Below are 16,042 nucleotides of genomic sequence, written 5' to 3'. Positions count from 1 at the left end.
GACCTTGAGTAAGTGATCTAGTCCCTGATATTACAACCAGTTCAACTTGTGCCTCGGTTAATTTATGGACATGAGCTGTGCCTCTGGAGGAGACTGTAAACATGTTAAAATTACATGCCTGGGAAACTTGTAAATAGGGGCTCTCATTGGGGCTCTCAGCTCTGAGCTGTAGATCAGAGTGAAGCTCAGCCTTGCTGCACACTGGCATAAATGCTGAGAGCTTGCACTTGCACAAGCGTGCCACTGCAAATGCAGGGGCTCTCCATCACATTTCTCTTTCCTTTTGTTGTGCTGAGTCCAGGAGAGGCTCTTTCTCCCCTCCCTGCCCATCACTTTCTGGCACTGATTGCAGTAGAAGTTCTTTGCCATGACCGGCTTCAGTGATTGTTCCACTATACCTGTGTAATATTTTCCATTGAGCTTACTGTTGTGTTTGAGTTCTTTAAATCCTATAAACAAACAAAAGTGGTTTGCCAATGCACAAAGAACGGAAGCACCGAAAGAGCGGGTTTGCAGGGCTTTGGGGGCTGCTCTTTAAATCAATTCATTTCCAGCTGTATTTTATGACCTTTTTGGTTTTAGACTGAAAAAAGGTGAATGGGATAAAACTGATTGAGGCCAGAGACTTGCCTGGTACAGAGATGAGGACGGAGGAAGGATGCAGGACAAGCTTTATGTGAAAGAGAATATGCAAAGAGGTGTCTGACTGTAATTACATCTTGCTCTTGCTGAGAAAGAAAGCTGCCCAGTGGTAGCAAGTGATGGCAAGATACAAGTGCTGCAGAAACATGAATATGCAGGACTCTCTGGACCAACCATGTTGTTTCTAACCAGAGGTGCCAGTTAAACTGCTGGATTTAAGGGAGAGGTTGGATTTCTGATGTCATGGGGAGACGTGCAGGGATACTTAGTCACTGGAGATGGTTGAGCAAGTGCAGCGCTTGCAGACGTGCTTGACAAGTTCCCCATTTGAGTCTATGCAAAAATCCTCACTGGCTTCAGTGGGACTAGAAACTAATCCTGAAATGGTACAGAATGTACCTCCCAAAGAGCTTTGAGGAGGGAATGAAGGCAAAGTAAGTGATGGCCCTGAAGCCTCTGCTATTGCGTTTTGTGTCACTTGATTCATGGTGACTCTTGCACGGTGTGTCCTGATCAGCTTGGAGGGAAGGTAATAACAGTTGTCAGTGCAGAGTGAATTCATCTGCTGTTCTCAGAGCTGTTTCAGCTTGTGCTAGAGTCTCTAGCTTGTAAGGATTGCCTGTAGTGGAGATGGAAATCCTCTTCCTCACGTGATACTGGGTAGATGCATCTGAAGCAGGGCAATCAAACAGTTAACGTTCGGAAGCCTGCCTGCCTGTCTTTCAGCTTGTCCCAGCAGGGGTTCCATTTCATGGTTGACATTAGCCATGCTGTTCCAGCTCCTGCCTCTTTCACATCCTGCTTTTCATCCCCCCTCCCTCCTTATGTTTTTTTAATCCATCTCTTATTCAAGGTAGTTAATAAGCAAATTTGTCATCTGCTGAGTTTTGTCTTTGCTTTGCTCCCCCCGCCTCCCCTTCAGACCCAATGAACACTGAGCCAGTGAATTGCAGATAATGCTGCTGTGAATTCTCCTTTGCTGCAGGGCAGCTTCGCATGTGGAGTGCCAAAGTGACTCTGGTTCCTGTGACTGAAACCAGGCACTGCAAAAAGAACTGGGAGCTTCATTCCTGACCAGAGGGGCTCATCGCTGTTGAAGCTTTAGGAGGCATCTCCATGACAGATTCTTTTTTGGGGGACATCTGTGGCTGCTCTCTCTTGGCCTTGTCCTCTGAGTGTATCCCTGTGATTGTGAATCAGGCACTCTGAGAGCAGGCTCCTGCTCCTGAGAGCATTCCTACTCCTGACAGCCATAGAGAAAGGGATGCGTTAGGCAGAACCTCTTCCTGTGCTTGGCAGTTTGGCTCCTATTTGCTCCAAGCTTTGCCAGGCTGTTGTAATTATCATGGAGACACGGATGTGATAAGTGTCAGCTTGTACATAAAGCACTTGGTGTAAACCCTCATTTTTCTCATCTAGTGAGCAAGGAAGTTACACTCTGCTCTCGTTTCACTGAGCGCTAGTGAAGCTTTTGAGCCGGGTGAGGGTAATCTAGAGAACCAAGCCCAGTCTAATGTATTTAGGGGCAGGGATTAGTGTGGTATACTTGTGCTGGATAACATCCCAGTGCTCTCTCCGGAATATGAGTTTTGCAGTCTTGATGTACTCCATGGGAATACATCCCCCCCTCACACACACAAGGTAACAAGATGTCAGGGAGGAGGGAAAGCGTTTAAGGTGTTACAGATGCATCCTTTTTGAAGAAGAGCCTTGCTTTTTCCTTTGGGTGAAATAAAAGTGGAAGTAACAGAAAACAAGTGAATAGAAAATATAATCTATCCTGGGACTGTGGCCTGGGATACTGGATACAGGAACAAATTCATGGCGTAATTATCCAGCGAAGCCTGGCAAAGTGACTAAGGGCTGCTTCCAGTGAGTGCTTCTGGATGCAATTGGTTTTGACAACCCTGAGTCTATCACTGTCAGTCCAATCAAATGTGTTGCTTCAAATTAAGCAAAATAAGACCTTTCTTCTCTTTTAGAGGCCCAGAAACTCTTGGGTCTTATTGTTCCTTTCTCCTTTTATCCCGAGGGCTTCTAGGAGCAATAGCAGTGGTGATTTGTCTCTGGATTCCAGGCTGACAAGAAGCTTTACAATATGTCAGTTAATAATTGGGGTGCTGTGAACTCTCAGCAGCAGATTGAATATCAGCAATAGAGCGTTAGAGCACTATTTGTTTTATTTCTATGTCAGACAAATCAAGCAATGGCTTTATAGCTCTGCAGAAATGGGACATGCTTGTGAACCTTCATGACCTCAGGCATCTGATGGTGGCTTTTGGGTAGGAAACAATGATGTGGATGTTTGAGCAGTTGGTTCAGCTTCCAGTGCCTGGGAATTTAGTAGCAGACAGACCACCACTGTCCCTTGTCCTGTTGTTGGAAGGCCCAACAGAGAGGCAAAGGTTGACTTGGGCTCTGAAAACACAGAATCAGAGAATCATAGGATGGTTTGTGTCGGAAGGGACCTTAAAGCTCATCCAGCTCCAACCCCTGCCATAGGCAGGCACCCCTTCCACTGGAGCAGCTTGCTCCAAGCCACCGCTTCTCTGGGCAAAACGTGTCTGTTGGCAACCAGAGATTCTTCTGAGGGTTAAGGATTGACTCATGGAGGGTTCTCCAGAGTCAGGAGTGCACTTAAGCCTTCTTGGGGTTAGAATCACAGAACAGTTAAGGTTGGAAAGGGCCTTAAGCTCATCCAGTTCCAACACCCCTGCCATGAGCACCGACACCTCACACTAAACCATGTCACCCAGTCTTCATCCAACCTGGCCTTGAACACTGCCAGGGATGGAGCATTCACAACCTCCCTGGGCAACCCGTTCCAGTGCCTCAGTACCCTAACAGGAAAGAATTTCCTCCTTATATCCAATCTAAACTTCCCCTGTTTCAGTTTGAACCCATTACCCCTTGTCCTGTCACTACAGTCCCTAATGAAGAGTCCCTCCCCAGCATCCCTATAGGCCCCCTTCAGATACTGGAAGCTGCCCTGAGGTCTCCATGCAGCTTCTCTTCTCCAGGCTGAACAGCCCCAGCTTTTTTCTTCTTTTCCTCCCTGGAAAGTCTCCTTCATTCCTTCCTGTCAATACCTCATGGCTGTTTTGTCCTCCAAGGACACGGGATGTCACACTGACCTCAACTTTGCAGTCCTCCATGCATCCAAAGAAGGATGTGTGGGACACACGTGTCCAGTGCTGCATGTGTTGAAGAAATGTGTTTCTGATTTTCAGCAGTTATTCTAAGAGTTTGCCTCAAATATTTCCCTCTTAACAATTGAATTTGGTTCTTTAACTCTTTAAATCTTAGGCCGTTGGGTGTAAGTACTGGATGTTGCCAACTCTCTGTAGCTGCTCGTGGAAAACCTGGCTCTTAAAATTGCATTAGCTCTTAAAAACCTATTGTAAATAGCCACAGAACTGCTTTGACTTTTCCTTGCCGAGGCTGCTGCTTTCTCACATTCATATATACTTGTGCTTTAAAATACTTAGAGCAGTCAGGTAGAATAAATCAACCCAATAGAGACCTGCAAATCTGTCAGCTCAGGAGCTCTTAAAGATGCTTTTCTCTGAGGATAGTAAGTACAGAAATCTAAATGCAAAACAAACCCAGCTCTTCAATCTGTTACTCCTTTCCTAATGTGATTCACTCTCCTGAGTGTTCCACTGCAAGTGCAGATGGCAGAGAGCATTCCAAAAGTGTTCTGTGCAGGCAGGGTACCAAAGTTGAACCTGTGCTCTCAAAGGAAGCTGGCTCCCGGGCTGGAGGCCCAGTGCTGCTGGAGAACAGTGTCTGCTGGGGCAAAGTGAAGGAACTACCTGACAGCACCTCCTTTGTCACTGTGTTTTCTTATGGACAGGTTTCCTTTCACTTGGGACATGGTCAGAAGGTTGTGTCTGTGGTAGGAAGTTATAACAGAGATCTGCTGTGGTGTCGGAAACTGTCATCCCTCTGTAAGAGAGATAGTTGCTTCATGGGCCTTTCCAGCCCTACCTATTCTCTGTTTCTATGGGTATTTCTGATTCCCCCACCAGACAGACTGACTTTTAAAAGGGTTTTTAGTGGCTTGTTGGATGTTGGTTTTAAAACCAAAGGCCAGACCTTTACCTGTATGTACTCAGCATGTGTCTGGGCAAATTTAAGCACTTAATCTATGTTTCAAAGTGTAATGCCCATCCCTGCTGCCCCTCTTCTCATCCACGCTGTCTCCTTTATCTAATAGCTTCTTTTCCTCTCTTCAGACTCCAGGGATCAGTAATTAAGAAATCAGCCTCTGGCTGCTTGGATCACCATTGGCAAACTGCTGCAGTAACAGAGCTGCTGCTCTGCTCGAGTCTCTGACAGCAAATGAGTAAAGATAGGAGCACAGCTGTAATAGAAGAATGGGCAGATTATGAACCCACTGGGATTGGGTCTCTTCTTATCTGGCTCTGCCAAACAGCAGGCTATATGTCTCAATGAAACAAAAATTAGGAAGTGACAAAGTGGAGTGGTACTCTTGAGAGATGCTATTGGTATCCTTCTGCTGAAATAGGATTTGGAAAGCTATGCAGGATTTACAGTGTGAATTGGTTGGGTTGGAGCTCTTCAGCTACCCTTTAGTATGTAACAAAAGCAGCAACAGAATCAGACTTTACCTCTTCCAGTGTTACCTTCTGTTGATGCTGAGGCAATTGAAAGCCTGAGCTGTGAAAAACTGCTTAACTTGTGGATTGGAGCTCAGGAAGTGCATAGGATTGTGGTGCTTGTGAACACTGCGATGTGAATTTGGGCTCTTCTCATTAGTTTGAACTTGATGGGGCAAACAGCTTTTGCTTCTCTAACAGGATTTGGAAGAAATCACAGTCCCGCAGTGTGTTGCAGGCCGAGTATTACATAGCCATATACAAACACAGAGTCTGGCTGCATCTGCCTTTCCAACACAGGTTGTTCCTGCTGCCCTGTGTTCTGTAGGGAGAGGGCAGAAATCTCAGCTCTGCAGGGGAGGCCTCTTTGTAGTCAGAGGCCCCCAGTGGCTTATGAAGTTCCCATGATAGGAAAATAGGGAGTTTGGTGAGAGATGGATGGTGCGACTGTAGTAATATTGATGCTTTAAATGCTGGCTTTAGCCATGTTTCCCTTCTCTTTTCCACACTAATACACAGGTAAAGTCAGGCAGAGGTTCTGTTGGATTCTGCACTTAAACCTACAAATACTCATTTAGAAGTCAAATGTTCTTGGGCTGTGCAGGTTGGGAATGAAGGGTTTGCATTTTGCTTGCTCTCCCTTTGCATATGGAAAAGGTTCAGTTCTCTCCTTGTGATGCATAAAATCTGAACACCTTTTATCTGCACTGTTTCTCTGAGGATGCTGAAACACCTCTTCAGTGGGAGTGGGAGATGGGAACCAAACAGGCAGAGCTGGGCAGGTACAAAGCAAGGACCTCCCGAATGAGCAGTGACCCCTTCCCGTCACAGCCGCCCTTTGTGCAGGTTGTTGTTGCACAAGGGCAGTGTTTGAGGAGCACGGTTCCATCCTGCATGCGTGTCATGTTCTTGGCAGGCTTGCTGCTGGCTTTCCAAGGGCACCTTTGCTGAATGGTTCAGTGTTTGAGACCCATCTCGTTTTTATTTGCTTTACATGAATGGCCACAAGAGCTGTTGGCAGATGCTTCTTGCTGTCTTCATGAGGAACAGGGACTGGGTGATCTGATGGGAAAGCCTGTGATGGCTTTGGAATGTGTGATGGAATGGAATGTAGGGAAATGGTGAAATACAGCATTGGGGTTCTTTCATTGCAATGTTTTGTTTGATCAAATCTGTGTCCTTTAGTCCTGCTGTACATTGAGGTAGGGATGCACCACACAACGATGGCAAGCTCAGGTCTAAACACCAACATGGGGCTGAGGGTTGTGCTTGCTATCAGGAACTTGTTTCTATGCTTCTATGATTCATTCCTCCACTGGAACACCTTTCCAACGGTGAAAAGAAAGCTTTCTGAGGTATTGGGGTGCACATCTTCAGTGCTGTCACTATCCCATATGGGCATGTATCCAAAGACTGCCTGTTTCTAATGACTTGGGATTTTCTGACAAGCTGGAAATCTCGCTTTCAATGCCTAACCAAACTTGTAGGTCCAGTTCTACTTTGAAGATGAAGTGTGGGTGGAATTTATTGCTGGGTCTGAACCCAGCTTTTCATTATGTTACATATAGTCTTGCAGTGTTACTGTCCCAGGGAAGCATTAGAGGGCTATGTCTGTGCATCCCCTACACCAGTAGCATGTTGTTCCTCACTGGAGACTAAACTTTGAAGGGGTGTAGACAAGGACAACTTTATGTTGTGACCTGGATTCCCAAATACTTTGTCCACAGACTGTTGGGCAGCTGAAATAGGTTCATGTGATACCCCTCCTGGTTGCCTTTGAGACTCAATAGGTTCTAGGAGCTGTGCACTAAACTGATCTCCATGTGATGCAGAACACTTGAGTCTTGTACAAAGAGCTGCCTAGTGGAGGCTTCTGGTGGCTTCCCACAAGGAAGAAATAAGGATGTGTGGTCTTTTAGGGATTTCTGTGTAATCCTGTGGGAGAGCTAACATTTTGCATGTGCTTTGAAGGTAAGAGAGGTGGCAGCCTCCACCTTTGTGCCTGGGTTTTATACAGGTCTGGAGGCAAGAGGCGCTATCGCATTCATTGCGGCATAGGTCTGACTTGTCTTGCATGGGCTGTGAGTTATCCTTCTGGAAGCTGGAGTGGTGTAGAGCAAAAGACCTTATTAAAACAAACCAAATAATTTGCACCACATCAGTGACCAGAATTATGCCATTTCATTAAAATATGTCTAGACAAATAACCTAGAGGGAGAGAGATGCTATCTGTAGTCAGTGTTTGAGGTTTCTGCATAGGGATCATGCTAAATGCATTTATGAATAACTTCTCTCCCAAGTACCTGGAGCCCTGGAGGACTGTACCACTGCTGGATGACATGGTTGTTTCTCCTGTGATTGGCATTCACCTCTTGCTTAGCAATTGTTTAACCTGTCTCTAAATGATATTTCTGTATTGGTGTACACTTGTGGCTACTTTTTGACCTACCTTTATTATTCTAATGAGGTGCTTTTATGAGAGCACAAAAGGAACATTTCAGAGAGGGGTAAGGATTGATTCCTATCTTGGGTGCTCTGCTGTGTGTTTAGCATTTCTTGGCTTGTGTTGTTTGGCAGCTGGCACTGTATCTGTCCTGGCTGCCTGATGCCTTTATTGAAACCTAATTGGGTAGTAGTGTTAAGAAGTCCATTGGTTACTTAGAAGGGTAGAAATAAACTCCCTTTACTTGTAGTTGGTTAGGAAGAATGCTCTATGCTCTAAGGCTCTGTTGAACTTGTTTCTTGCTTTCCTTCTGGAGGACTGGATGTCATTCCCACTGAAGGATTGAGAGGTTGGACACGTTTTCAGGCAGCTCATCCTGCTCCTGCCATCCTTCAGAGAGCGGTTTCGCTGTGTGTAGTGAGTGGGCTTCTCCAGAAAGGTGCTTTGTTCCATATTGAGTAGTGGACTTGATGGAATATGTGGGATTGGGGTCCTTTGGCTTGTTCCTGGAGTTTATTGCTGTGGAATTGATTCCTAAAGGATAGCTCCATCAGGGTCATCCTTCATTAGTTTAACATTGCACCTGATTGTCAAAGGGAGATCCCTTCTTCTCCTCCCTTCTTCCAGCAGCAGAATGGCACATGCTGAAAGTGAACCTCTAAATAGCTGCAAAAGGAATATACACAGTTACTTCCTACACTGAGGACCTGGCTGTATGTGGGTTTTGTTGTGCCATGCATTGGTATGCAGAGACTTTGGGTTTAGACGAAAATGCAGTTATCTTTAACATGGTGTTTGGGTGGGAAATGATACAGAAAACCTTCTGTCACATTTTTAAAGGGCAAATACCATGCTTGCTTCTCTTTTACCACGTTCTGTGAGCTCTGCTGGTACCACTGATGCCAGAACAGTTGCACTGGTGAAGTGGAATGCTCTGGTTTGTGTGCTCGTGCCAGCATCAGCAGTGACAGCAGCCGCATTGTGCTAGGGTGGAAGGAACACGTTTCTGTACACATACATTGTTTTTCCCTTTAAGACAGAAAATCAGTTCTAAGGTTACAAGACAGGATTGGTGGCATTGCCTTTGCAAACGGGCTGCTTGTCATCTGGGAATGCAAATGCAGGAGCCTGGAGCTGGGATGCTGTTTTCTGCTGTTGAATTGTGAAGGCAGTGGAAGCACATGTGGCTGTGCTTCAGCACAAACCCTCACTGTGCTCTCTGGCATTACTTGCCTCATTTATTTGCTTTTATAGATACCCACACGTGATGGGATTGGGGTTGCCACGTCTGCGTGCCCTTCCAGCACCGGCTGTTCTTGTGGTCCCTTCCTTCTGTGGCTGCTGTATGTAAATGCCAGCCTTTACACTGAAAAGACTGTGTCCCCAGAGAGCTTGCACGTTGCACATTTACTGTTAATCTTGCTATGAAACAGGGTCTTAACCTGAGGCAGAAATAAGTGCCTTGGCCATGGTGAAATGTGTGCAAGTACACCAAGATAAGAGACATCTGGTGCCTGTGGGCTCCGTCTGATTGGGGGTTCATCATTTGAATAAGAATAATGGGATGTTGCAAAATAGTCTTGTGGGATTTGGGCACAGGACCTATGACACAATGGGCTGGATATTGCTCATTATATTTTCATAGCATCCTTCTGAAGTATTTATGGTGCTCTTCCTCCAAATTACCCCCCTTTGTCAGCTCTGCCTGGCTCAGACCCATCCCTGTGCTGAAGCATCTCTTTGACTTGCACACTTTGGAAACCTCAGCACTGGGACAAGGGGCTGCTTACGTGCCATTTTGGATGTGTGATAGCAAAGAGTGTATCTGTCTTCATTTGAATCCTATTAGTGTGGGAAGCCATTGGAGTAATTGCTGGTGGGAGGCTTAAGTGTGGTCTGGCAGCCAGAGGAAGTACCTGTGTCCCTCGTGTAATCTGTGGTCTGTAGTGAGCCTTGTTGTGACTCCATTACTGCTGTTGTCACTGCCTGCTGTAGTAAAACTAACTTGGGTTTAGTACCTTGAATTGCTTCTCTGTCCTTTTTGACACTGAGCAGATGAATTTCAGCCCTAAGCTGAGGCATCCATGCTTCAGGCTGGAGGTCCAAGAGTACTGGCTGCAAAGTGATGCTTATTGCATGTTGATGAATTGAGGTTATGTTATCCCAAAACAGCCTTAGGGAGGATGTGAAATCTTAGGCTCTTAATGCTTCCCAGGTAGCTTCAAAAGGACTGGAAGCGTGGCTAAAAGAGTCAGTTTGGGCTGAGGAAGGCTGTATTACCAAAATCACTGCTCCCTGTGCACAAAATAGAGGGTTTAGTGGTAGTATCTGGTGGGTGGAGTGGGCAATAAACTTACAAATGGTGCAGCCTCTCTTGCTGTTTGTCACTGATCATCTAAAAGCATCATGAACCTTCCCTTTCAATTCCCAGCTTCAGACCTGGCTTGGAGAATGCCACTTGGACTGTGCATTAGAAACCAGCTCAATGACTTGGTATGTAGCTCTCCGTGTGCCAGGTCATGACCTGACTTCAGCCTGCAGAGGCTTGGGTTTTCAACAGGCTGCATCCCTGCCTTGGCTCTGTGTGAATGTCACCTCAAAGTGCTATTTTGAGTGTCCTGCACTGGAGTTCTGAAGCTAATTGCACCCTGGGGAAAGCAATTCAGAGCCAGCTGTTTGAAATGGGCATTCCACAACCAACCCACTGCTGGCAGCAGCCTCTCTGACACTCTTTTTCCTAGGTTGTTTTCAAGAGCTCCTTAATTTTATGGAGGGCTTGTTAATATTTATTGTTCTGTAGCTGAGACGTTGGACTGGGACTTGGAAATGTGGGTTCAGGTCAGCATTATGCTGACCTGTCCCTTTGTATTGTGACTTGCTTGTCTTTATGGCAGAGGCAGTGATTTGCGGCTGCCCCTTGGGACAGTTGCAAGAATAGATTCATTAACACCTGTGAGATTGTAATAGAGTCCCATGCATAATTTAGTGGAGGAAAAAGGGGAATAATAGAAAAGGCAGAAGACTGTCAGTGTGGCTAAAATGCTTTGCTTGTTATGGACAGTTTGGCCTGTTCTATTCCATACCTTTTCCAAGTGTGTATATGGTATTGATGAAAACAAATGGTAAGGTCTTAGGACTCCCAAAGTCAACCATTTGCTTTGCTTCCTTATGCACATAGTTAAACTTTTTTTCTGCTAGGTTAGGTGGTCATGGAGTGGAGGATAACACTGTGCACAGCTGGGCTTATCAGTGCTAAAACAGACTGATTTCTATAGATGTCAACTTATAACGCCATAAATCCTTGCATTTCAGTGGGGTTTTCACACCCTCAGCATCTGCACAACCCCTGAAGTATTGTTATTTAAGGAGTAGAGAAGCAAATCCTATTCCCTGGATGCCATTGCTCTGTAACAGTCAGTCATTAATATTTGAAAGCACTTCATTGGAAGCTGTTCCTCGGGGATGCTCCAGAGTGCACTACATTTGGAGACCCTTTCAAGATAATGGGCGAGGGTCTGTAGCCCAGCACAAGCTAAACCGAGCTGCACTGGACTGAAATGGAAGGATGAGACAGATCTGGGCTGGGAGCCCAAGTACCAGTTGGTTCAAAACACGTGAAACCTTTTAGGATGAGTCACTGTGTCAGCCTGTTGCACTTGGTAATGACTGATGGGCCTTTAGAAGTGCTTTCAGTGTGATGCAGATGGCTAAACTGGATTGCTGGAGATCAAAATTCCCCTGTTTGCAGTCTGGGTTCTCTGCTTTCCTCCCTCCCTCCCTTCCATGCTCTTGTTGTTCTTTTTGGGTTCATGTGCAGGGATCTTGCTTAAGTGGAATTCTGGACCTCTCTAACCAAGTAATGAGGATTTCTGTTGCTCCAATGCTTATCTTAAACAGTCATCGAGGAGCTTCTAAGCATGAAGGCCCCATAAATTCCTTGCAGTTAAGACGGGGTGTAATAGGCCAAGTGGCCTCCTCAAGGTCATACAGTGGGTTGGTGCCAGAGTAGAGCCTAAACAGATGGAGCTGGCCTTGAATCCCAGCTCATTGCTATAAAAATTGGAGCTTTTTGTCTGAAATGAAGAGCAGATTGAGGCCAATTCTCTGCTGGGGAATGCAGTGGTTCTTCCTTCATTCATGTGCTGAAGCTTAGGTCAGTATCTGGTATAGGATCTGAGAACCCAAACGTTTCCAGTATCCTGCAGTTCTCCTGCAAGGTGATAAATGATCCTTGCAGTTCTTGAAGGCTGGCATGGAAAACTACTGGCTGTGCCTCCAGGAATCAAGGTGGAGTGGAAAAAAACAGGGAAGAGGCAGTTATGTGGGCAAAAGTATTTAGTGTGGTGATGATAAAGATGAGATGTGGCAGAAGATAACTGGTGTATATATAAATACATGAATGCATTCACTGTTAACTGCAGCCAGAATCGCTACCACTGTGTGCTTTGATTTTTAAGTCATAAGAATAACGTGGGACAGAGCAGCTGATTAATACATGAAGAAGAAGAAGAGGAGAGTGTTTCTCAGTGCATTCATCACCTATGCAGGATGAGGTGACTTCCCTAGCACCCACTGCACACGGTTTCTTGCTGCTTCTTTGTATGAGGAGGGGTTGGTTCCATGGTTGGGTGTGTCACTGATACCATAACTGTGGGCAGCGTGTTCATAGTCATTCCTGACAGGTTTATGTGGCATTTGCTGTATCAAAGTGCATATAAGGAAAGGCAGAGCGTTGGCAGTGTTGTTTGGGAATAGCAGCCTAAAAAGGAGAGCACTGGTTCAGCTCTGACCCTGCGATGTGTTGAGGAGTGATTGGCATGAGCCTTGCATAGGGAAGCACCGTAGCTCTGCCTCAGAACGCTGCAGCATCATTCCCTGCTCACCAGCTCAGTGGGGTGCAGGCAAGATCTGAGGCTTGCAGCCATCACAGGAGGCTCTGGATCATTTGTGTTGAGCAGAGCCCTTCTGTGCTGCGCTGCATTGTGGTGTTTATCTGCTCTGCAGAAGGATTTCTCCTCCTCTCTTCCCAATTTCCAGAATAAACCTTACATCCTTGCCAAGCCTCACCTGCAAATCCAGTGGGTGGCTTTATTTTCACTCATTTCTCTGGGCTGGAAGGCTGGCTAAAGGCTCTCTTGTCGTGACCTCAGCTATGAGAAGCCTCAAGGTTTAATTCTGCATTAAAGATTCAGACTGAAATGTTAATCAGCCCCAGAAAGGCTATTTTTAGAGCTGCAGCCTTGGCTTCCAGTTGAGTTGTTGCAATTAGGATTACTTATGGGTTTACTAATTTAAACAGCTTTGGGGGAAAGTGCTGCTTCACAAGGAGCCTGAAGAGGTTGCAGAACCTCCATCCCTGGAGGTACTCAAAACTAGACTGGACATGGCCTGGAGTAGCCTAAACCTGCTGCAAGCAGGAGGTTCATTAGGTGATCCCTGGATTTCTCTTCTAACCTACGTGATTCTGTGAATCACAACTAAGATGTGAATAATCTCTGACCTGCCTCTGTGGTGATGGGAGTCACTGAAGATCATGTATAGAACAAATGGCTAAATTACTTTGCCTTCTCTCTATAGGGATCTCCAAGCAAGTTATAAGAAGTAGGGGATGAAGCTCCTCTCCCCTTTCCCCCATCAGTAAAGGACGATAAGAAAGTTGAGGCAAGTTTTGAGTATGAACACAGTGACAAGGAGGGATTAATGTACATTAGGGTGAGCGCTTTGTGGCGTGGTACACATGAACCTGGAGTCAATCAGTAGGGGCCACGCTGCTGTCTCAACCCTGCATTTCCCATGCATGGGGCCTTGGAGGTTTGGGCTTGCAGCAGGTGAATGAAGCAGAGAATTCCCTTGTTAACCTCATTCTTCTGAGCAGAAACCAGAAATCATCTGGCTAATTCTGGCCATTGAGTCTCACAGGCACGTATGATGCAATCAGAGTGCAAGTGTCTGCAACACTATCAACCCCGTGTTTAATATCCAATTGCCTAAATGCTTATGAATCAGAGTCATTAGAGGCTTGTGGGGTTCACTTGGCGTTCTTAACGGGCAGTCAGCATATATTCTGAGGCAGGAAACAGCTTGGGAGTGGGATGAGAGTGAGGGTCAGGCTAAATCCTTGGTCTTTGAGCTAAAATCCTCTTTGAAGGAAGGCAAGAGGTAAGGCTATAGGGAGGGTGACCAGGAACGCAAACCTGTCACAGAAGCAGGTGAGGTGTGAGACAGTGAGCAGGACTGGGCCTGGTAAACGCAGAAACACCTATTTGTGCAGAGCAGGGTGGAAGCAAAGCCAGAGGATCCAGACACAATTCCAGGAAGCGAGAGGAAGGAGGGGCTCTTACCAGCAGGGATTGTTTCATTTGGTAATGAGCTCTTACATCTCCTCTAAGTCAAATAAAGCAGAGGATGTGAGCTGCTGAGAACTGGTCCCTCCTCCCCTTCCCCGCGCATCCACACCCTTTCTTGCACATACTCTCCCTAAGTGCACACTCTGGTGATGAGAGGTTTGATGGTGAGGGCTTGCTGGTGATGTAGAGCAGGTACCTGGGGGGTATTCAAGAGTGTGGGGTCTTCTTCATGGGCTGTCACTGATGAACTCTGTGGCCTTGGGTGAGTTGTTCCCCTGTGTTGTTCTTTTACCTGGTAGATGCATTTAAGGGATGAAATGAAGGGTCTAATATCGCATCCATCAGGATTTGATGGTGAAGAAAAGTGTCTAGGTAAGTTGTTGGTGTGCTGGCAGAGTCTCCCCTCCCTCCCCTTTGCAAAAGGGAGTTATGTACAGTGAACACATCATGGCAGTAGGAGCAGACCTGCTGCTGGGAGGTATCATGACCTGAATGAGCCTGGAAATGACTGGTTTGTTCTGTTACTGTTGGTGTTCATTGAGTGGCAGCTTTGAAACAGCTTTGGGGATAGGTGTTTATTTGCTCTTTTCTCTTTCTCAGGGTGGTTCATAACCCAGGTTAAGTGGAAGACTGTGTGTGCTGGGATGGAGACCGCATGTGTTCCAGCCCTGCCAGCAATTACAGAGGCACAGTGCTGCCAGGAGGCAGGATGTGACCTAGGAAACAAATATCCCCTCTTCTGAAGGGAAGCTTTAATTCTATGATGTGTTTCTTGGTATCAGATGGTCTTTGTTCTTATTATCAAACAGTAAGGCCATTAACTTGTATTTGAGAGCACTGGTGTCCCATTCCCACAGTGGACCACGTCCAATACCAATACTTCATCTCACTAGGAGGTCTCTGGCAAATCAAACGCATCACCTCTTCTTCCTTGCCATGCTAGATTGGTTCCAGGTTGTGAATCCATTATTTAAGGCCTTATCCACCCTGGTCTTAAGCTGCTGTGCGTATTAGTTCCTAATGGACCATGTGTGCTTCAGGAGCAGTGACATGGGTCTCCCTCTGCCCTTGCTTCTGGGTTCTTGTAGAGGCAAACACATCTTCTTGAATACAAGTTGTCCTCAAACTGCAGTCTATGGCTGCAGCCATTCATATTGCTTTCTGTTTCTGCCTGAGAATTGAAAGGAGCTGCCTCCTTACTACAAATAATGATTTGTAAAACAGTGATATTTGAAATTGGTGGCTGCTGCTTTCTTTGATGTTCTTGGCACTGTTGATTGCTACCCAAAGCAAGCTGGGAATTACAGTCAGTCATTCTCTTGCCTCATAGCTCAAGGCTATATTTAGTAGTTCAAGTTGCAACAGATCTGGAAGTTGTTCCCTTTAGCAGAAGGCTAATGCTGTGATAGAGCACATCGCTTTGGAAGCGGTGACTTCAGCGCGCTTGTCTTCCACCGCGAAGACAACTGAACCAGTCTGGGCAGTACTGCAGGGTTATCTGGACTGCTGCTGCATGTGTTGGGGTTAGAAAGACACCACCACCACCCCCCCCCAGGCCTTTTCTCTGCAGAGAACCTCAAAATCAATATGGTTTTAATGCTGGAGCTTTGCCTCACTCTTAGAGCTTGATGCAGAACTACATCTGATCCCTGGGATGCAGTAAGTGATGTTTCCTCATGGGGTGGACAGGGAAGATGCTGTCATTTAAAACATAGAGCTGACAAGATAGTGTTATTGCAGGATTTTTCTTTGCTGGTTCTTCAGTTGGATCTGTGCTGAGTGTTCTCTCCAGGGCTCCCTGAAACACAAAAGGGAATGTCTGAATCCAAGTTGATGCATTGGAGCATCCAAGCAAATGTGGAAATCTCTGTCTGCACGCAGTGTTTGCAGCTCCAGTATTACAGGTCTGAGAGCTTCATTGGGTTGTCAAAGGTTTTGAAAGCTTGATTTCAATGGAGTTTGCTTTAATTGCCCCTTCAGAGTCTGGG

At 46.1% G+C, this 16,042-nt stretch overlaps 1 protein-coding gene across 3 annotated transcripts in view; it reads left to right on the top strand.

Moving 5' to 3' along the window:
* Positions 1 to 16,042, top strand: part of DVL1 (dishevelled segment polarity protein 1) — a 68,099-nt gene that overhangs the window by 10,067 nt on the left and 41,990 nt on the right. The gene's annotated exons all lie outside the window — the stretch shown is intronic.

Source organism: Neopsephotus bourkii, unplaced genomic scaffold (assembly GCF_033783945.1).
Source record: "Neopsephotus bourkii isolate Nb327-2 ecotype Australia unplaced genomic scaffold, CSIRO-AGI_Nbou_v1 NB_593, whole genome shotgun sequence".
Classification (NCBI taxonomy): domain Eukaryota; kingdom Metazoa; phylum Chordata; class Aves; order Psittaciformes; family Psittacidae; genus Neopsephotus; species Neopsephotus bourkii.
Note: the sequence above shows the minus strand (reverse complement) of the source record. Positions and strands in the feature narration are given on the sequence as shown.